Source organism: Octopus bimaculoides, chromosome 5, assembly GCF_046866305.1.
Source record: "Octopus bimaculoides isolate indiv1 chromosome 5, ASM4686630v1, whole genome shotgun sequence".
Classification (NCBI taxonomy): domain Eukaryota; kingdom Metazoa; phylum Mollusca; class Cephalopoda; order Octopoda; family Octopodidae; genus Octopus; species Octopus bimaculoides.
Genome location: NC_142932.1, coordinates 73,344,656 through 73,364,330, shown reverse-complemented (window position 1 = coordinate 73,364,330; position 19,675 = coordinate 73,344,656). Strand labels below are relative to the sequence as shown.

At 33.2% G+C, this 19,675-nt stretch overlaps 2 protein-coding genes across 4 annotated transcripts in view; one reads left to right on the top strand and one right to left on the bottom strand.

Moving 5' to 3' along the window:
* Nucleotides 1–6,237, bottom strand: part of LOC106870012 (ATP synthase-coupling factor 6, mitochondrial) — a 30,114-nt gene extending 23,877 nt beyond the window's left edge. The window contains exon 1 of the mRNA XM_014915974.3: nucleotides 6,067–6,237. The gene's annotated coding sequence lies outside the window, so the exon portion shown is untranslated. The remainder of the gene's footprint in view (nucleotides 1–6,066) is intronic.
* Nucleotides 6,238–6,262: 25 nt separating this feature from the next.
* LOC106881061 (GA-binding protein alpha chain) overlaps nucleotides 6,263–19,675 on the top strand; it is a 45,260-nt gene continuing 31,847 nt past the window's right edge. Inside the window, exon 1 of one of the 3 annotated variants that reach the window (XM_052968397.2) lies at nucleotides 6,263–6,401. The gene's annotated coding sequence lies outside the window, so the exon portion shown is untranslated. Of the gene's footprint in view, nucleotides 6,402–6,451; nucleotides 6,611–19,675 lie in introns of those variants that run through there. The other 2 variants (XM_052968398.2, XM_089352403.1) reach the window with 2 other exon arrangements.

Genomic DNA, 19,675 nt, shown 5'->3' with positions numbered 1-19,675 from the left:
AGCATTTGCTATATCAAAAACGAATTTACTAGTGTCATGCCCACCACATCATTTTACAAAATTGTGCACTGATCTGTGTTGACATCAGTTGATTGACCCAGCCCATTGCATGATTGCATCTCAACACCACGGTTGATGGACATCAAACAATTGATTTCATGACTAGATTTCCAGCACTGTCTTGTTTGTCAGTGTTAGACATGCCTGCAAAATGCATGGTGGACAACAAACATACTTCTTGTCTCTCCACATAATGCCACTATTGATGGAGTAGCACACAATTTTGCATTGAAAAGGTTGGGTGGCATGTTTTTTCTGAAGGTGCACATGGCCCTGCAGGCATTTGTTTTCCTTGCCTGCATCTAAAGAAAGAAGTCAAGACTGGAAAACCAGTTGTTCAGATAAATTTGTATCCTTTGCCTAATAATCCATTGTTCAAGACAACATTCATGGATGCTGATTTATCTCCTCCAGTGTATATTTTATAGCATCAAGTATAGCCGTAGGCTTCGTCATGTGACTGACACACCTTATAAACTTTTATCCTGAAGCAGGCACACTTGCTAGGACTATACTGTTTGAATTTCAACCACTCCTTGAATTTCCACAAATTTTTGCCAGTGGAGATGTTCTGCATAGGTATGTAAACAGTTCTAAAATTATCTGCGATTTTGTCAATGATAGTACAAAATTTGTGAGCCTCGTCCTTGTTATTGCCAGAGTTGAAATGAAGATTCGCAGCAGTGCTAAAAACCAATCATGCGGCATTGTCTCTGCAAAGAAAGGCGTTGCAGTTGCGAGATTCCTGCTCCAATATGAAGTGAGCATCAGTTTCTACACAATATCCATGAGGATGAATAATGCAAGGAAAATTTTGAGTTCATCACTTGTGGTTGGAAACCATTCAGCATCACATCCTGGTCTTGCATTTTGAGAAGGATTCATAGCACTGTCATTGGTTTCATCAGCCATGTACTCAAACATTTCCTCCATCAAGATTCATGGGATACCCCCAATGGCAACCTGTGATTTCGAAGGTCTGCTTTTATGCCAGGGATGCAGCAAAAAGCATACCATCATCAAAGCTAGCAGAGATGGACACAACAAACCTGGTGCTGAAGCTGGCATAGCTTGATGTGACAATGAATGCAAAGCTGGCATAGCTAGATGTGAAGATGAATGAAAAGACCATAAATTTAATGAAACTGTTGTAACTGGACATGATGACAACCGTAAATTCCATGAAGGACCAGAAGAATTAGCTGAACACGTATAAATTTGATAATCAATAGTGGAAATGGTGGCGTAGCTGCCAAAACCACAATTTCTATGCTATTATGGTGATGAAGCCTTAAACTGAGTCGGAAATATTTACATGAAGACTCTAACAAACCTATCAAATTCCTTGAAATTTGCATGGTAGCCATTATCAACACTGTGAGCAATAGTTGATATTTATATTAACTGGTACAAAAACCAGGGCAGATAAAGCCGTGGATATTTATGCCTTCTGATTTAAAGCAAGTACACAGAAATTTATGTCAACCAATGTCAAGGGGTTAATAATTAATATTAATTTAGCATATAGTTGATAGTTCAATTAGGAGGGGAGACAGTATGCAAAGATTTATGTTGTTTTAATATTAAATCCACTTACTTATGATCAAGATTTTCCAAATGCGAACATCTTACCTTTTATTCAGCCCATATATCTAGGACTGCATTATCTAATATATCATATGGTAGTGTGTAGTAAGAGAGAGATTTGGTTGTTATTTCTAGAGAGACTCCATCATTGAGGACTCGTATATTTCTGATACTGATATGCTAAATTCTGCATTAGAGACATGAAATTTGGTGCCAGGGGCTGTGGTGGTGCATTATTTAAATGTGTATAAGGCAGCAAACTGGCAGAATCATTAGTACACTGGGCAAAATGGTTAGTGGCATTTCTTCCATCTTTATGTTCTGAGTTCAAATTCCGCTAAGGTCGACTTTGCCTTTCATCCTTTTGGGGTTGATAAATTAAGTACCAGTGAAACACTGGGGCCAAAGTAAATGATTTGTCCCCTCCCCAAAATTTCCGGCCTCGTACCTTTAGTAAAAAGGATTATTGAAATGCGTATAATAAAAATTGGTGTTCAGGAATATTGTGTATAGCAGGTATACTGCAACAATATAAAGTCACTGTCAACAGTATTAAGACTTCACTATCTTTTGCTGGTTTCATAAAACATGTCAACATCTACAGGGATTTACAATTATTCTGTGATTAATTTGGCTACATTTGGACTGGACAATACTGCTATGATGACCAACTGAACACATGGTGAGCTAACAAAGGAGCTTCTATGTGGCCACTCGACCTGCTAGATATAGCAACCAAATATCCCTTAAATCACATCCTAGCACTTATAAACTAAACATGCTCCAAACTAAATTCAACAAATGGTGGAATGTAGATGTTTAGTTCCAAATTAGCTCCAGATATTCTATTAGCTTAGCCTGAGGAAGAAACAGCAATGCCACTGGTCTTTTCAAGGTCTCCATGAAAGGCAAGAGCAGACTATCCTTAGACTAGCCACCTGATCCAAATACTTGCAGTAAAGTGGATTCTGTTAAAGTTACCCAAGGGCCACATGATGGTTTCAAAGCAGATGACACATTATATCATCGTTTTCATGTCCACTTTTCTATGCTTGCATAGGCTGGAGTTTATTGATGAAGATTTTCTACAGATGACCTTCCAGTCATCAACACTCAACTGTTTCCAAGCAAGGCAATAATTTTGTAAAGTAATGAAAATGAATGAGAGTGCTTGTATGACAGTGACACTCACAACCATCATGTGATGTGACACACACATATACACGAATAACCATGTAGCCCCTTTATAGTAAGAAACTTGTTCTGCTCTAGCCCTTCTCTCAAACTTTAACTTCTCATCTCCTAGCATAAAGCCATCCCTCTCTGGGTTTGTAGTCTTGCAAGCTGCATGGTGACCCCACTAATGTAGGTGTCATGAAAAAAGCACCCAGTATACACTGTATACATTAAGAAGGGCTTTTAACCACACAAAATGTATCAAAGTAGACAACAGAGTATGGTGCAGTTCTTGAACGAGTCAGATCCTGATAAACCATCCAACCCATGCTAGCATGGAATATAGACATTAAATGATGAGAAATGATAGTAGACTGGGTCTACTCATACTGTTGGCCACCAAATTATGAAAATCTAAAGTTGGCCCCCACACCTGCTTAGATTTGAACTGAGAACAGGGAGATTCAAAATGAAATACAGTAGAGCACTTGACTATAGTAATTCTAGTCACATCTAGGATGTATAACTGGAATATAAATCACTTTCCGTTATTTGATGGGTATTTAAGGCAAAATGCTTAGTGGCATTCCATTTGTCTTTACATTCTGAGTTCAAATTCTGCTGAGGGCAACTTTGCCTTTCATACTTTCAGGGTTAAGAGAAGTACCAGTCAAGTGTAGGTGTCAATGTAATTGACTCCCCACCCACCTCAAAAACTGCGGGCTCTGTGCCAAAATTTGATGGATATTTTATTTTATCAGTTCCAGAAGGATGAAAGACAAAACTGACCTCCATAAGATTCGAACTGAGAAAGCAAAGGGATGTACTAAATACTGTCTGATGCCCTGACTGCCAATTCAACATTTTCAATGTTCTGATTAAAAAAATACTTGAAGGGAATATTTTTACATATCCAAGTTTCACTGTGATAAATTTGAAGACAAGGTGTTCTAAAAAAATAACCAGAAGTAAAAACGGGATGATCTTAGCTCCAAATTACAAATATTAATAAATATACGGGAGATTTTCCTGTCTAAATTTACCATTATTGCATATCTCGCTTGTAATAAGGTTTTAAAAAATCAGTACAAACAAAATATAAACAATAAATGAAATATAGGCTTTCCCTTATATTGTTTTTGTTTATTTTAGTTAGCTTTTTATAAGATTCTGTCTTTCATAACATCCACTTTCATAATTTGGAAGGCCTATATAAAGTTCGTTTTTCGCTTGATAACTAACAATTTCATTTTTTAACTTTCTCTGCTTCTCGTTTCTTTCGCTTGACATCCGACTTACGTAAGAGCCACATACGTATTTTCTGTGGTCAGTCGCTCGAGTAACTTAAGCCGTCTTTTTCTTTTTATATTTACAATTTACATTATTTCCAGCCCATGTTTGACCATTTCTTCAAACAGCTTCAGGGATGGGTCAGCATCTGTGCACCACAAAAAGAACAAAGAATTTGCAAATATTCTAACTATAATTTTCCGAATGTTATATACTTAAATCTTGTAATTCTTTGTTGAGCCTTATAGCAGACTTTATCTGTAGCTCTTGAATACTGTCCTTGGACAAAATCCTCAATACAAATTTTTCCCTGTGTGAGAGCTGGTAATAAATAACCACGACCATTGTGCAACTATAACTTTTTGAATACTGAAGTGTACACAATTGAAACCAGCGATAATTGGTTCATTTCTTAGCTACTTTGTAAATTCCTTATCTCCACTAAACTTCTGGCTATAGGGTGGGTATCGAGCTGAATGAAACTGTAAAAAAAGCGGAATTACTTTGGTGAAAAAGAAAACGTACCCAAAGTAAAACTGAAAGGCAACGAAAACTAACAGTACAAGAATGTTTAACCTTTTCGGTGTCCTTTCTGTCTATAAAAATATACCCTAGTCGCCAGATTTCGGTAAAAGGGGTCGTATTCGATGGATCTTCGATTTTTACTTTCGTACTGTTCGAAGTGTCTGATAACAAGGTTACGTGTTGCGCGGTAGGGTATTTCAGCATGAACTGAAACCATGAACATTTTTTTGATATCGATGTTTATTGTGATTCTTGTGATGTTATACGCCACCGTTGTGTTTTTTAATGATCTTCAACCGATGCACTATAAAATTTAACCCAAGAGCTCGAGTCTTTAACAGGTCTCCTTATTTTCAAGGACGTGAAACCTTCAACCTCTATTCTGTCTTAATGTACTCTAAGTATATAATGAACCTATCGGAAAGACTTCCTTCGTATTTATTCCAAAGTTCTGATGTTTCCCTTTTGTATAAAAAATTCAGTCCGTCAGAAGATACAACGTTATTGAAAAGTCTGATAAAGTAACAGACATAAATAACCATTCGGTTTACGAGCAAAAACGAAGAAGCTTCGACATAGTTATTTAACCTACTAGAAATAGCCTCTACCGCCTTAAAAAAAGAGGGAAGGACACATTAGAGAATATAGTTCTATATAGATCATATGGCCACGTTTAGAATACCTCGGACTATACATCTGCACGATTAGGAGAGGCCTGGGAATTAAAGGACAACCACAGTCCTAATTAAACAGAACGTGTGTTGCATGTGTCTGACTACATATGTGTACGTGCATGCCATTCATCAAACTACCGATTAAATACATGTGTTATCTATTTTCATATACATGTTAATAATAACATTAATATGTGGCTTAAGTGAATTTGATGACAGTAATACTTGTCGTTTATTATTATTATTGATTTGGAGGGTTAAATATAGAGGTAACTGATTCAACCTCCACTCTTTTGAGATTTAGTTGTGTTATTGAAACAAGGCGAAAGACGACATCGGCGTGATTTGAAACCCGAACGTTACTCTTATTTATTTTTAATAATGTCATTTAATAAAGTTGAATATAAGTGGAAGGTCATTGATAGTTGTGGTAGATGGTAACTTGTATGTCTAACTTAACCTTGTGTCTTAAATATGACTTTCATAGTTTGTTTCAATATGATTAAGTTAGTAAATTAAAAATATATATACAAATATAAATATATAACAAAGAACAGTTAAATACATAGCGAGGAGGAGTAGTTAATTATTAAGTAGAATTATATATTAAAAGAAATCTAGAAGAATGCTGCAATGGAAATCTTTGAATAAGAGAAAAATTATAATTAAAACTGCAAATGGAATATATAGATAAATTATGAGACAAAAAATAAACATTAAAAATGTACATTTAATAGATATTAAGACGGCTTACCGTATGTATATAAATATATATAAGTGTGTGTGTGTGTATAGAACTGATGTTGGTGGAAGGACACACACAGTAGACAAGGTGATTGTGTTGAAGAATCTCGGTAATGTTCGCCAAGCTCCGTGTGATTCCGTCTAGTTCCGCCAACAAAGAACGGGATGTCACGTGGCCAGAAGACTCGAGCAGTTATTTCACCTGGAAGCCATTTCCGTTGGAGAAAATTTCCGGTGATCTTTTTTTTTCTGTTGACTTCAGCAAGTTGTATTGAAATTAATCGAATCTGGTCGCAGTCTTTGTTTATCCGGATCGCTTCCTCTCTGATTTATGTTGTTATAAGGGTACGTATGAACGTTTATTACGAGTAAAAATGTAGGAGAAGAGAGCGAGAGTGTGACACACACGGTGTCTGTAAGAAGGAAGAAGAAAGACAAGGTTGTTGTTGTGTCAGTGATTGGAAGAAGGGACAGTGGAGAAAGAGGAAAGCATGGTGCCAAAGCCGGAAGTTTCAGACGTAAATACTGAGCAGACTCCTGTTTCCTGTTATGGAGTTATGCATGCTACTTTGATATATATTCAAACCATTTCTTCCATCAATATCTTCCATCAATTCTATAATCCAATATCAACGCAGTTAATATTTCTCTCCAGTCCGCCATGTTTGCCTAATTTAACACACATTCGTCTTCTTCTCTCTCCACACTCAACACCAAACCATACCTCTTTTACACAGTATTATTTATTAATATCCTGCTCTTTACTATCACCTCTTCTCTCTACATTACACTTCGTTTCTTTATATTTCTTTTCATACTTTTAATTTTCGGTTTTACTCCAAAATATTTCTCTTCTCAAATTGGAAAATGTTAACGTTGGAAAAAAAATCTCCGCCAACAGAAAAAAAATGAAAAATGTCTAAATTGAAAGTGAGCAAACAATTAATTCTGGCTGCTTCACATTTTCCTCTATATACCAGTATTGTTTATCACAATACAACATACATACACGTGTATATCTTTGTCTATCTTGGTGTTTATTCCTGTTTACTTAAATTATTATAATATAAATGAATAGAAAGGGTCTCCATCGTTTTATATATCATTTATATTTCTCGATAGGATATTTCAGGGGGGGGGGGACTCTTAATGTTTCTTTGTATGTATCAGCACGTACGCCATGCATGTATATATATATATATATATATATATATATATATATGTATGTATATATAGTCGTCTCGTGTATATATATATATATATATATATATATATATATATATATCTGTGTGTGTGTATGTATATATGTACGCGTGTTTGTATATATGTGTGCGTGGATATATATGTATACACACACACACATATATATGTGTGTGTGTGTATACATATATATCCACACACACACATATATATATATATATATATACACAGAAAGAGAGAGGTGTTGGTTTAATGTCATTATGAATAGGATTCATTTATATGTATTCAAAAATATAGGATGCATTTATATGTATATAACTACATTGATTGCATTTATGTGTATACATAGATTGTGTGTATACACACACAAGAGCACCTGGCCTTACCTGAATGATAAGAAATATATATACATATTTGTCAATAGGTTGCATACAGCTATAGCTCACATAAGACATACCTGTGTGTGTGTGTGTGTGTGTGTACGTATATATATATATATATATATATATATATACGTACACACACACACAAACATGTGAGCGATAGCTGTATGCAACCTTTATATATATAATGTGCGTGGGGATATTTCCTTTTGAGTATTGGGCCTCACGGAGGCAATAAGACCTTTGGCATTATGTTGTGCTTTAAAAGACCCATCAGGCCGAGCAAAATCGCAGTCGTGGCAGGTATCGGTGTCCTGCATAACGGCACGTAAACGCACCTATTACATCCTTGGAGTGGTTGGCGTAGAAAGTGCATCCAGCCGTAGAAAACCATGTCACATCAAACTGGAGTCTGGTGCAGCCTTCCAGCGTAACAGCACAATCAGACCCTCCAACCCATGCCAGCATGGACAACAGACGTTAAATGTTGATGATGGTACACATACAAACACACATAATTAAGTGTTTTCCAACAAATGTCAACCTTTACAATGCAGCGTTTGAGTGTGTTCTTCAGTCTTCCTCATGGTACACCCACCTATACGATGTTGCAGCAATAGGAAACTCATCCAACACAACATGTAAAGTGATTAACATTAGATGTATACTTATATGTATGTATATATATATATATATATATATATATGTATGTATATATATATATATATATATATATATGTATGTATATATATATGTATGTATATATATATGTATGTATATATATATGTATGTATATATATATGTATGTATATATATATGTATGTATATATATATGTATGTATATATATATGTATGTATATATATATGTATGTATATATATATGTATGTATATATATATGTATGTATATATATATGTATGTATATATATATGTATGTATATATATATGTATGTATATATGTATGTATGTATATATATATGTATGTATATATGTATGTATATATATATATGTATGTATATATATATATGTATGTATATATATATATGTATGTATATATATATATGTATGTATATATGTATGTATATATGTATGTATATATGTATGTATGTATATATGTATATATGTATGTATGTATATATGTATGTATGTATATATGTATGTATGTATATATGTATGTATGTATATATGTATGTATATATATATGTATGTGTATGTATGTATGTATGTATATGTATGTATATATATGTATGTATATATATGTATATATATATATGTATATATATGTATATATATATATGTATATATATATATGTATATATATGTGTATATATATATATATGTCTATATATACAGATATATGTATATGTGTATATATATATATATATGTCTATATATACAGATATATGTATATATATATATATATATATATATATATATAAATGTATACAGATATATGTATATATATATATATATATATATATATATAAATGTATACAGATATATGTATATATATATATATATATATATATATATATAAATGTATACAGATATATGTATATATATATATATATATATATATATATATATATATATATATATATATATATATATAATGGACTGCCATGTTGGCTTGGCGATAACTATTAATTTCCAGTACCGCTGCCGTAGTCTCCTTTAGAGAGACATAGAAATATTAATAACTCTATATATATATATATATATAAATGTATATATATATATAAATGTATATATATATATATACAGATATATATATAAATGTATATATATATATATACAGATATATATATAAATGTACATATATACAGATATATATATAAATGTATATATATACAGATATATATATAAATGTATATATATACAGATATATATATAAATGTATATATATATACAGATATATATATAAATGTATATATATACAGGTATATATATACAGATATATATATAAATGTATATATATACAGATATATATATAAATGTATATATATACAGATATAGATATATATATGTATATATATACATATATATATATACACATATATATACATGCTGCTTTTAAATAAAGCATATTACTCTACCTCTGGTATTTGAGTACTCTTTTTTCCACCTTGTTGCACATTTCATGTGCTTACTCCGGTGTACATGTATATACATACATATATATATATATATACATGTATATATATACATATATATATATACATATATCATCATCGTTTAACGTCTGCCAAATTAGATTGGAGCCTGGTGTTGCCATCGAGTTTCACCAGTCCTCAGTCAAATCGTCCAAACCATGCTAGCATGGAAAGCGGACGTTAAACGATGATGATATATGTATATATATACATGTATATATATGTATGTATATACATGTATATATATGTATGTATATATATATGTGTATGTACATGCATGTATATATATGTATGTACATGCATGTATATATATGTGTATATATGTCCTTCCACAATGTAACCTCGTGGATATCGGTGGCAATTTTTCCGACCTCCATTTTTCCCTTCTTTGGACTTTCTTTGTTTCCAACGAAGAGCTCCGTTCGAAACGTCAAATTCTCTTTCTTTCCTTTCCCGAGCATCTAGTGACACAATCTATATCACGTCCTCACGTTGTTGTTTTTTGTCTTTTTCCTTTTTTGAACCTATGTATATATATATATATATAATTGTATATATATATATATAGCCAGAAGTGCGGGTGGCACGTAAAAGCACCCACTACACTCTCAGAGTGGTTGGCTTTAGGAAGGGCATCCAGCTGTAGAAACTCTGCCAAATCAGATTGGAGCCTGGTGTAGCCATCTGGTTTCACCAGTCCTCAGTCAAATCGTCCAACCCATGCTAGCATGGAAAGCGGACGTTAAACGATGATGCATATATATATATCTACATATATATGTATACATATATATGCATATATATGGATATATATATGTGTATATATGTGTGTGTATATATATATATGTGTATTTATGTGTATATATTTGTATATATATAAATGTATATATGTGTATATATTTGTATATATATAAATGTATTTATGTGTATGTATATATATATATATATATATATACAAGAGTGGCTGTGTGGTAAGTAGCTTGCTTACCAACCACATGGTTCCGGGTTCAGTCCCACTGCGTGGCACCTTGGGCAAGTGTTTTCTACTATAGCCTCGAGCCGACCAAAGCCTTTTGAGTGGATTTGGTAGACGGAAACTGAATGAAGCCCGTCATATATATGTATATATATACGTGTTTGTGTGTCTGTGTTTGTCCTAGCATTGCTTGACAACCGATGCTGGTGTGTTTATGTCCCCGTCTTCTAGCGGTTCGGCAAAAAGAGACCGATAGAATAAGTACTAGGCTTACAAAGAATAAGTCCCGGGGTCGATTTGCTCGACTAAAGGCGGTGCTCCAGCATGGCCGCAGTCAAATGACTGAAACAAGTAAAAGAGAAAAAGAGTATATGTATGTATGTGTATATATATATATATATATATATATATATATATATATATGTATGTATGTGTATATGTATGTATGTGTATATATATGTATGTATGTGTATATATATGTATTATATATATATGTATGTATGTGTATATATATGTATTATATATATGTATGTATGTGTATATATATGTATTATATATATGTATGTATGTGTATATATATGTATTATATATATGTATGTATGTGTATATATATGTATTATATATATGTATGTATGTGTATATATATGTATTATATATATGTATGTATGTGTATATATATGTATTATATATACGTATGTATATATATATATGTTAACGGTTGTAAGATGTACGATGAACAGTGATTGAAGTTGTAAAGAAATATTTATTTACCGTTACTTTAATAAATGCCATACCACGACGGGTAGGTTAGTGTAATAGTATAACACAGTTCGTAAAGCATGCAAAGTAAAGAAAGTTAATTTCGGCCTGTATGTGTGTACACGATCTTGTAGTAAACAGAAAGAGACAGGGTAATGTTACAGAGAAAATAAAATGAGCTAGTGAAAGTTGTAGAGTGTGGGATGTTGTGTCTCATAGTTGGCTGGTTGTAACCTTCTTTCTCTCTGGCCAAGGTTCTAGCTGGTCAGCCAAACTTCGTTCTCACTGAGTCGTCACCGACTGGTGACTAAACTAAATTTTTCTTGGGGTTGCTTTGCTTTTATAACAATCCAGAATAATATATTTAGTTGGTGGTCTTGTTATCTCTATTCTAGCTTTTGGTAATGTAGGAGAGGTTAGAAAGGGTCAAGTAGTGAAGCCATTATTTCGGCAGTGCTAAAGGCATCTGGAAAATATTAAACTGCTGTCAGAGAAAAACTATTGTTCCACCGTGGGAAAAGTTCTGTTGCAGTGTTGATTTAAATTTGGCTATAGTGGATCGAATCCACTTCATGCATGCTAGATCCACTATATATATATATATATATATATATATATATGTGTGTGTGTGTGTATACATGTATATATATGTATGGTAAAGGTGATGCTTTAGATTCAAATAATTACAGAGGTATCAAGTTGTTAGATCAGGTAATGAAAGTCACGGAGACTTATATATGTATGTATATATATATATATATATACTAGCAGTATATCCCGTATTTGCCCGGGATTAAGTTAGAATTATTAAGCTAATCAAGTTCTTTATTTCAAACCAAACTAAGTAACATCGACATCAAATTTGGACAGAATCAGTGTCGCGACGGGAGTGCATGGGTTGGGAGTTTGATCGGCAGAGGTGATCAGGTTACACATCCCAGCCCTTTGAAAGCCCCACCCCCATCATCTAACCCCTCTTTGCCCATGGATTGGGAACACTTCCAGCAAGAAAAATAGAATGCCCAAGAGGGCTCCCGATTCTCTGTGTCAGAAGCGGTTATGTTCAGATCACAACTAAGTCTTAAGTATATGTGTATATATATATGTATGTATATATACATAGATATATGGGCAACACACACACACGCATGTTCGTATGTGTGCGTGTGTGTTGCCCGTATATCAACAAAACACTTTTCTCATCGATAGAAGAAAAAAACAACAAAAGTCTTTAAATCTTGCTTGTCGCTAGAAGGGGACTTAACTCCTGTTGTAAACAGTGGTGGTTTTCTCCAACTTGAAAATTGTTAAAAGTTTTGGTTGAAAAATTTTTTTACTGCTAGTAGCTAGTGCCTCTGGGGGAAATAAGTTGACGAAAATGCAGCCAGGGTCATGACGAATGTCCCTCTAAAATTGGAGCGACATGCGTGCTAATTTGTGGATGTGCATAAATTACATTCATGTACACACACATCCTGCCTTTTATATATACAGATATACATATGTATATGTACATATATGTATATCTGCAGATATGTATATATACACATATGTATGTATATATACGTATATATATATGTGTATATATATATGTTTATATATATGTATATGTGTATATATATATACGAATATATATGTATATATGTGTATATATATGTGTATATATATATATATATATGTATATATGTAGATATATATATATATGTATGTATGTAGATATATATATATATGTATGTATGTATATATATATATATATATGTATATATGTAGATATATATATATATGTATGTATGTAGATATATATATATATGTATGTATGTATATATATATATATATGTATGTATGTAGATATATATATATGTATGTAGATATATATATATATGTATATATGTAGATATATATATATATGTATATATGTAGATATATATATATGTATATATGTAGATATATATATATGTATATATGTAGATATATATATATGTATATATGTAGATATATATATATGTATATATGTAGATATATATATATGTGTATATATATATATATATGTATATATATATATGTATATATATGTATATATATGTATATATATATATGTATATATATGTATATATATATATGTATATATATGTATATATATATATGTATATATATATATATATATATATATATATATATATATATATATATGTATATATATATATGTATATATATGTATATATATATATGTATATATATGTATATATATGTATATATATATATATATATATATATATATATATATGTATATATATATATATATATGTATACATATAGATATAGGGCAGCGAATTGCTAATTAATTAATAATTAACAATTTTGCCAAGTCGTTCAGTGTGCAAAAAACCTTTATCGGTAAACCATTTATAATTATAAACATATAGGGATCAGTAGGAGTTGCTTCACCAACATACTGAACATTTAGAAATAGCAGTTAAAACTACTAATTCTAACTACGATTTTTCCTCCAACGGATGGCTATATTTATGGCTCACATAGAACACTGCCATTTGGTGTTGCTACTCAAAGATTCTTAGAGTTTCTTGTAGGCTGCATGTCCATGGTTTCCTTTGCCAATTTAGTAGACAGAAACTGTGTGTGAGACTTTCGTGTGTGTGTATGTATGTGTGGTAAGTAGCTTGCTTACCAACCACATGGTTCCGGGTTCATTCCCACTGCGTGGCACCTTGGGCAAGTGTCTTCTACTACAGCCTCGCGCCGACCAAAGCCTTGTGAGTGGATTTGGTAGACGGAAACTGAAAGAAGCCCGTCGTATATATATATATATATATATATATATGTAGGAGTGGCTGTGTGGTAAGTAGCTTGCTTACCAACCACATGGTTCCGGGTTCAGTCCCACTGCGTGGCACCTTGGGCAAGTGTCTTCTACTATAGCCTCGGGCCGACCAAAGCCTTGTGAGTGGATTTGGTAGACGGAAACTGAAAGAAGCCTGTCGTATATATGTGTATATATGTATGTGTATATGTTTGCGTGTCTGTGTTTGTCCCCCCAACATCGCTTGACAACCGATTCTGGTGTGTTTACGTCCCCGTAACTTAGCGGTTCGGCAAAAGAGACGATAGAATAAGTACTAGGCTTACAAAGAATAAGTCCTGGGGTCGATTTGTTCGACTAAAGGCGGTGCTCCAGCATGGCCGCAATCAAATGACTGAAGCAAGTAAAAGAGTATATATACTAGCTGAGTATCTTGTTGCAGGGCAACTTTCACAAAAGAATACCTTTATTTCAGTTTTATTTGTTCCATGTCAGATAATGTCTTGTGATGGAAATGCTTCTTGATCAGGATAGATTTCTGGACAGTTTTAAACTAACTGAAAACAATTGCATGTCATATCAAGAGAGTGAGTGAGCAACATATATGAGAGATATACAGAGGGTGATAAAGAGTGTGGTAAATACATATATATATATAGAGAGAGGAAAGGTATAAAAGGGGAGCGAAAGCCTGATGGAGACAGATAAAGAGTGGGAGATTTGTTGATCTAAAAGTTTAATTATTCCTTGTAGCAAATGAAACTTTTTGATTAATTATAACTGAATACCTTGTTTTTGGAATGCAGATTTTGAAAATGAAATCTATTTTCCTCATTGACACACCTTTTCAGAGCTATTCTGTGGCTTATTTATAAACACAGACATTCAGCTATGAGTGCATTGCATCTTATTGCAGAAACAAACGTAAGCTTATGAAGTTCATGACATAATTTCTTACTCCTTTGTTATTTTAGCCCCCCCCCCCCCCCCACACACGCACAAATGGGAAAATGATTATAATCCAGGCAAATTACTTTATAAGCAGACTTTAGGGATCATTTTGACAGTGAAAAACCATTGTAATCACATAGGGGTAAAATTATTTTTCTGTTGCTGTCCAATTTGTAAATCCGAAGTTCTACTACTGAATAAATTTAGTCTAAGGTCAGAATATAGTAGAAAAACGCAAAAGGATGGATAATTATAGATTCTTTATTCATTTGTGTGTCTTTGCCCCTTTCCAACCGCTTGACAACCTGCGATGGTTTGTTTACGTTCTCATAACTTAGCGACTCAGCAATAGAGAAAGGTAGAATAAGTACCAGACTTAAAGCATGAGTACTGGGATCGATTTGTTAACTTAACCCCTTATGGTTGTCTCCCAGCATGGCCGCAGTCAAATTAGTGAAACAAGTAAAAGATAAACGATATACGCTTATGTGTATGTATGTATACATAGATGTATGCATGCATGGCGAAGGTAAAGAATACGTACACCCGTTGGTTAGGGTTAGCGTTTTTGTTACGCCGAAAACCGGTGGTGTACGTATTCTTTACCTCCACCTGTTTGTATATATATGCACGCGCGACGATGTAAAATGTGATATAGGCTTTGTCGCTCCATTGCAATTTATGACGAATTCCGTCGCGCTGTTTCACCTTTTTCCCAGATTTAATTTAGGCCAGGTGTGGCTGCCTACTTAACGAAAATACAAAAAAAAAAAAAAAAAATGGAATCCTCGAATTTGTTGTTTATGTTGCGATTATTTTTATCAACTTGTCACTGTTGAAGGAACTGCTATAGTACGACAAACATCAGCTATTATCTCGTTTGTAACAATCATATTTGGTGCTTCATCTCGGGGGACGTTATTTTCTTGATTATATTTCTCAATCAGTTTATTTATCTATTTATTTGTCCATGTTTTTGCCTTTATACCAAACAAATCGAAATTTTCTACAGATAGGCCTCAGATGATGTACATTCTGATTCCATGGCAATTTATTGTGAAAGAGTTCTTTTGGGAGTGGGAAGAGAAGTTTCAGAAAATTCACACGAATCTTTGTTTCTTGATAACTTACAAAATTTTTTTTTTAATGTATTTTTTACAAATAATTTTCAGAGTATGTAAATTATGATTAATTCGGAACTTGATGTAAAATGAAAAATAGCGAGCACGTGCGCATACATACTGACACAGATCACAATTTTTTTCGAAATTTCAAGTTTCATTTTGTAGATATATGTGACGTGTGTCAGTGTACGTACCCAACAAATTTATTTTTTCATATAATATTCCGATATAATCGCATTCTACTCACTCTGAAATGTATTTATAGAAAATATTATAAAAAATTACTTATTTTTCTGAAATGGGTAAAGAAAGCCGTCTCGTGTGAATTTTCCGAAACTTTTCGCCTTACACTCTCGGGGAAATTTTTCCAGTACTTATTCCGATATAATAATCTTCACCATCTGAAGCGTATTTGTAGAAAATTTCATTCAAAAATTTCCATTATTCAGGGAGTTACGAAGCAACAAACTAGCGGGAGTACATGCATATATATGCGTGTGTGTGTGTGTATATATATATATATATACACGCACACGCATTTTGTGTGTTTATTTTGGGCGACTAATGACCTATTTCTGGGTCTTTTTTTTTTTAATATTCATTTTACTAATGGAGTAAAACCTTGCCGTTATATTCTATCTTTGGCTTTTCCCTAATTTTCTTGGAGTGACGTTTATCATTTAAGCACCGTTGAAATTTTTTCGGTCAATCTGGAGAAAAGGGAAATAAAGAACACAAATTTTTTAAAATTATCTATAAATAGTTATTTACATATATATATATATATATGTAAGAACGACCGTGCGAACTCAAAAAGGAGAAATGGTGACGAATGGAAAAAACAGAGGACTCCTTTTATTTAAACGCGTCACACGGTCGAACACAAAATATTATATCAAAGATGATATACATAAGATATGTTATACTACTACAATAACACAAATAGCCAGTAATGAGACGATAGAAAAGACAACCGTATGAGATGAATAACAGTTTTGTATCTAATGGCGATAGGTAGCCCAATTGTAAGAACGACCGTGCGAACTCAAAAAGGAGAAATGGTGACGAATGGAAAAAACAGAGGACTCCTTTTATTTAAACGCGTCACACGGTCGAACACAAAATATTATATCAAAGATGATATACATAAGATATGTTATACTATGATAACACAATTAGCCAGTAATGAGATGATAGAAAAGACAACCGTATGAGATGAATAACAGTTTTGTATCTAATGGCGATAGGTAGTTTCACTACACTAGCCTTGCACCAGTCGGTTTACCGAAGACAAACAGACGAAATAAAAAAAAAGATGTAGTGAAAAAGACTGAAAGAACGGTTGGTCTATTACTGGCATTTAGTCACCATTTTTGAGTGAAACTGTGTGAACAGGATCACAGGCTGTACAGATCAGAAGGGCTGTATGAACGAATCACGTCGGGGTCACCAATTGTAAGAACGACCGTGCGAACTCAAAAAGGAGAAATGGTGACGAATGGAAAAAACAGAGGACTCCTTTTATTTAAACGCGTCACACGGTCGAACACAAAATATTATATCAAAGATGATATACATAAGATATGTTATACTACGATAACACAAATAGCCAGTAATGAGACGATAGAAAAGACAACCGTATGAGATGAATAACAGTTTTGTATCTAATGGCGATAGGTAGTTTCACTACATATATAATCTTTAATTTAAATTTGCTTATGGGAAACCATTTGAATATGCTTGATAAAACTCCTATTCCATTATGCTAGCCACAGTCTAATGATGCCAACTGGTGAACCAGTTTTGGGGGTTGCATCAAGCGGTACCAATATAATGTAGTATAAATATAGTAATAATAACAATAATCCTTGGATGAAATTTATAACTATATTAATGCACCTGTAACGGTTAAGTTTTATTGCAATGCCATGTTGTAAGATGTGGATGATGAAAGAACAGTGATTGAAGTTGTAAAGATATTTTTATATACCGTTACTTTGTATATATCCAAAACCACGATGGGCTGGTATGTATAATTAGTAAATGGAAAAGCATGCGAGGTAAAAAGAGTTAATTTCGGCCGGGGTGTGTACACGATCTCATAGTACTATATATATAGAGAGATGGTAATGTTACAGAGAAAAGAAAGTGAGTTAGTGAAAGTTATAAAGTCGAGGGAAGTTGTCTCATAGTTGTATCCTTTCTCCTTCTGGCCGTTTGTCTTTAGCGGCTGCTTGCTTGTGACTATGACTCTAGTTGTCCGTTCACTAATTTATTTGCCAATACATGGTTAACGTAGAGGTGACAGCACAAGGACAAAACAAAGCATTTAGGGAAACTGTCCAAAACTAATTAGAAAGATGGACATAATGTTGAGAACAATAGATTTCGCTGGCGGTCTGTTATCTCTGTTCTAGCTTTTGGTGACCTAGAAGAGGTTAGAAGGGCCAAGTGGTAAAGACGTTATTCTGCTTAGCGAAGGCACCTGGCAAATGTAATTGCTGTCACTCACAGAAAAACTATTGTTTTACCGTGAGAAAAGTGCTGTCGAACTGTTAATTGAAATTTGGCTATTGAGGATCAAATCCACTACACACTGCTACACCCGTTTCTACAAATCACTTGTCTCTTAAGATCACAATCTGTATTCTTGGGGCGTTTACAGTGTAGTCTGTAGTATCCTTGAACATCAGGTAGATCTTTGTTATGGATTCATTTCTTCAGGCAACATAACATTAATGGATGTTTATCCCTTTTGACCAGTGTGATGGTTGGTTATGTGGGTATTTCTATGTGTATTTGGTGGGGAGGAGGGGGAGGTAATGGAAAGAGAGGAAGGAATGGTAGTTATATGGGAAAGGAGGTGTGTGTGGTGATGTTTGACTTATTTTGCTATTCAGTATAGCAAAATAAGTCCAACATCACCACACGTACTCTCTCTTGATAAATATATATATATACGCCGTGTTGGACCACTGAACTCTACACTGTTTTTTCTCTCTCCATTTTTTTCCCTCTTATTCCTTTTTTTCGAAACATAAAATACTTTTCTATTTTTCCCAAGCGTTAGACTAATACACCTGCTTGTTGTTCCTACTCTTGTTTTCGTCTTGTTTTTCTGTAAATTTGAACTATGTATATATATTTAAAACATTCGCTCATTACAAGGTCCTTAGACCACTGAAAATGTAAGAGCTGCTAGAATAAAATGGATGCTAGACAGAAGTCAATAGGTGATGATGTACATTAAACTTAA